The following is a 3,944-nucleotide window of genomic DNA, read 5'->3' on the forward strand; positions in this document are numbered from 1 at the left end:
AAGTCATACTATAATTGCAAAAAATTGAACAAAAATTAGGTTTCACATATAAATTCGCTCTATAATTTTCATCGCAAGAAAATGAACAAAATTACTTACTCTTTGGACACATTTTGCTCAATTTTTCCATATTCTTCTTGCATGTTCTTCTCTATAGTGTTTTTTTTTCCAAAATCACTCTACAAACACAAGAAAATGAACCAAAATTAGGCTTCATACAAAAAATTGTACTAAAATCGCAAGTAAAATGAACAATATTACTTACTCTTTATCAAAATGTTGCTGCGATTGTTTAATTTCATCTCGAATATCAGACATTTGAAGCAATTATGTAGTGTTTTGAAGCAATTTTGCAATAATTTGAAGCGAATTTCGTCCGATTCGACGGTGTGATGAGAGAGAAACTCTAGAGAAATGAAGAAGATGGTTTTTAGAGAGAGAAAATGATTTGAAATGGATTTTTTTTTAATATATATATATATGTGGGGTAGGGGAAGTTATTTCTAATTTACCGCAGTTACTGCGGTTAGTGGGGGTGAGTGGGGGCAGTTACTGGTTTGTGGGGGTAGGGGAAACTTGCAAAACGGTGAGTTTAGATGGGGGTGTAGGTTGTGGTACCTACACTAGGGTGTAGTGTATACCAATTACAACGAATAAGTTATTTCTAAAATACTAAACTGAGTTCAAACCGAACCTAAGCCCACCTTACCTACGACCCAATGATCATGTGGAGGGTCCAAAGGCTTTAATCCCACTCCTAATACAATTAGGATTAATTGGAAGCTTCTATAAGTTTCTAAATTATCTTAATTATCCTTTTTGAAAAGATTATATTATATAATTTTAAATTGAATAAAACTTTTCTTTTTGAAAGTCCTAATTCTATTCGAATTGAAAGACGTTCAAAGATTGTCAGATATTATTTTCGTGCTTCATAGTTTTTATCTAATTCTTATATGGCTGGATATCTCTTGAAATTTTCTTTCCAATGATATATTATAATATTAATTCCGAGCTATAACGAAAAAGATATGAATGAAATACGAAACTCTATCCAAAACTGACACCGTCCCACTATTTCGGCCATATCTTTTATTCTACAAAATATTTTAATCTGATTTCAATTGGTTTATAAATTAGACTTCAAGATCTTTCCAAAAATATCTTATTCATGTTATTCCAATTTCTGGATCAAAAGATATGATAAAAACAAAACCGCAAAAGCTGTTGTCTATCGCAAGAGTTTTATCCGATTCGAATTCTTATCTTTTCTTGATTCGACCCCTCTTTTTTCCTTATAAATAGAGGCCATATCACACCTTTTTCAACAATCAACAAGCTTCATCACCAAATTATTCTCTCTTTCTCTATTTTACACCAAAAATCATTCTTTTCTCCCTCTCTCATATTCTAAGCCTTAAACCTATATTTCTATTTACATACTTCATTCCCTTAAGCACACCAAGGAGTCCATATAATACCTGAAGTTCTATACTGAAACCACGGCGTGAAAGGTAGAACTGTTTGAGGGTTTGGCCCCAAATTAATTCTATTTAATTTAATTTAATTCTATTTTAATTATTGTTTTATTTATTTTCCTTGAAGTTACTAACGCGTTTATTGTTTTTATAATAGCAAGCACACAAAATCAAAGTAAGGAATCATGTTCCTTTTATTTCTATTATTTTTCTAACGATTTTATATTGTTGGATTTATTGTTATATTGCTTCCAATTTTAATGTTTTTTCTATTATTATTTATTGATCACCGTATTGCATGTTTAAAGGGAATATGTAATTGAAAATCACGCCTAATAAGATAATTTGGACAACCGGTTTAGGTTCCTTTAATCTTTGTTATTTAATCATGTGATCACTAATATTTTAGAATTATATGTTGCATTAATATTCAACCAATTTAGCATAATAATAGTTTGGAGCAAATTGAATATTTTTTTTGTATGCCTTTTAGATCACAGGAATACTTTTAACAATAAGAATCGAGTAGAGGCCAATACGGGCGAATGTGACTCCATGACTCACTTCGTACCATCATCCCCGATCCTCCTTTCGTGGTTCCGAACCATATGGAGTTAGTAATCTCATGGATTATGAATGGGGTGTAACCTTCACGGGTCAATCGTTGTTGCCTATCGTTGTCCCTTTATCGTGGTTGCCTTATAATGATCCGTGAACGGTTTACAAGTTCCTTATTAACTTGTTGGCGGCTCCCTACTTTCCTTGTCCCTAATCATATATGTCAATTCCCACTTCCTATGAGTGCCAAGCATATTCACCCATGCTTTTACGTAGGCACACTTCAAACGACGCCTACACCCACTTCCAACTAGGAACCTCCAAGAATTGAACTGTTCCTTGGGGTCTCTTATGCTCGATTTTTTACCTTTTGACAAGTCAAACATCTAGCCACAAATTCTGCCACTTCCCTTTTCATACTCGGCCACCAGAATGTCTTTTTCAAGTCATTATACAACTTATCCCCTCCGGGATGCATTGAATAAGGAGAACTATGAGCTTCCTCCATCAACTTCTGCTTCAGAACACTTCGATTATGAGGAACACACCATCTCCCTTTAAACCTCATGCTTCCATCATCGGCTATTGCAAAGTCCAATATTTGCCCTTCCTCGATCTTTTCTTTAATCTTGTTCAACTTCTCGTCCCTGGGTTGACTTTCTCGAATTTCATCATAAATCAACGGTTTTCTTAACAAAGCACTTAAAATTTTCTTTACCTCTCCTTGTTCCAATACCTCCAAATTCATCTTTTGGAATTCCACACATAATTGAACCGGTAGAACCATCGCGTTAATTGCATGACTTAACTTCCTACTTAATGCATCAGCTACAACATTCGCTTTCCCTTCATGATACCGAATCTCCAAATCGTAATTCTTAATCAACTTCAACCATCACCGTTTTCTCATGTTCAACTCCTTTTGAGTGAATATGTACTTCAAACTCTTGTGATCGATGAAAATCCTACATGTCACTCCATACAAGTAGTATCTCCAATCTTCACTGCAAACACAATTACGGCTAACTCTAAGTCATGGGTCGGGTAATTCACCTCATAAGGCTTCAATTGTCTCGAGGCATAAGCAATCACCTTTTGGTTTTGCATCAACACACAACCTAACCCGAACTTTGACACATCACTATACACCTCATACTGCTCACTTTCATCAGGCAAGGCTAACACAGGTGCCGTAGTTAACTTCTCTTTTAATGTCTGAAAAGCCTCCTCACACTCCGGAGTCCACTCATACTTACATTCTTTCCTTATTAAGCTCATCATAGGCCTTGCAATTCTCGAGAAATCCTTAACAAATCTCCTATAATAACCTGCTAACCCAAGAAAACTCTGAATATCTGACACACTCCTTGGGGTTGGCCATTCACTTACAGCCTTTACCTTTGCTGGATCCACCGATACTCCTTCCTTAGAAATTACATGACCTAGGAAAGTTACTTCTTCCAACCAAAACTCACAATTTGAGAGTTTGGCATACAATTGATGCTCTCTCAAGGTTGACAATACTGCCCTCAGATGATCCTCATGCTCTTCCGGGTTCCTCGAATACACCAAAATATCATCGATAAACACCACAACAAACTTATCCAAGTATGGCCTAAAAATTCGGTGCATTAAATCCATGAAAATAGCAGGTGCATTGGTTAACCCAAATGGCATTACGGTGAATTCATAGTGACCATAACGAGTCCTAAAAGCACTTTTTGCAATTTCCGATTCTGCTATCCTCAACTGATGATACCCTCACCTTAAATAGTCTTCGAAAATGTTCCTGTCCCTTTCAACTGGTCGAACAGATCATCAATCCTAGGCAACGGGTTCTTGTTCTTGACCGTCACATTGTTCAACTCTCGATAATCTATGCACAATCTCAAGCTTCCATCCTTCTTC

General features: G+C 35.7%; 1 pseudogene; it reads right to left on the minus strand.

Annotated features, from left to right (window-relative positions):
* Positions 1 to 3,008: 3,008 nt before the first annotated feature.
* Positions 3,009 to 3,713, minus strand: LOC145613944 (putative mitochondrial protein AtMg00860 pseudogene; annotated as a pseudogene).
* Positions 3,714 to 3,944: the final 231 nt, after the last annotated feature.

This window comes from Chenopodium album, chromosome 25 (genome assembly GCF_948465745.1).
Source record: "Chenopodium album chromosome 25, dcCheAlbu1.1, whole genome shotgun sequence".
In the NCBI taxonomy this organism is placed as follows: Eukaryota; Viridiplantae; Streptophyta; class Magnoliopsida; order Caryophyllales; family Amaranthaceae; genus Chenopodium; species Chenopodium album.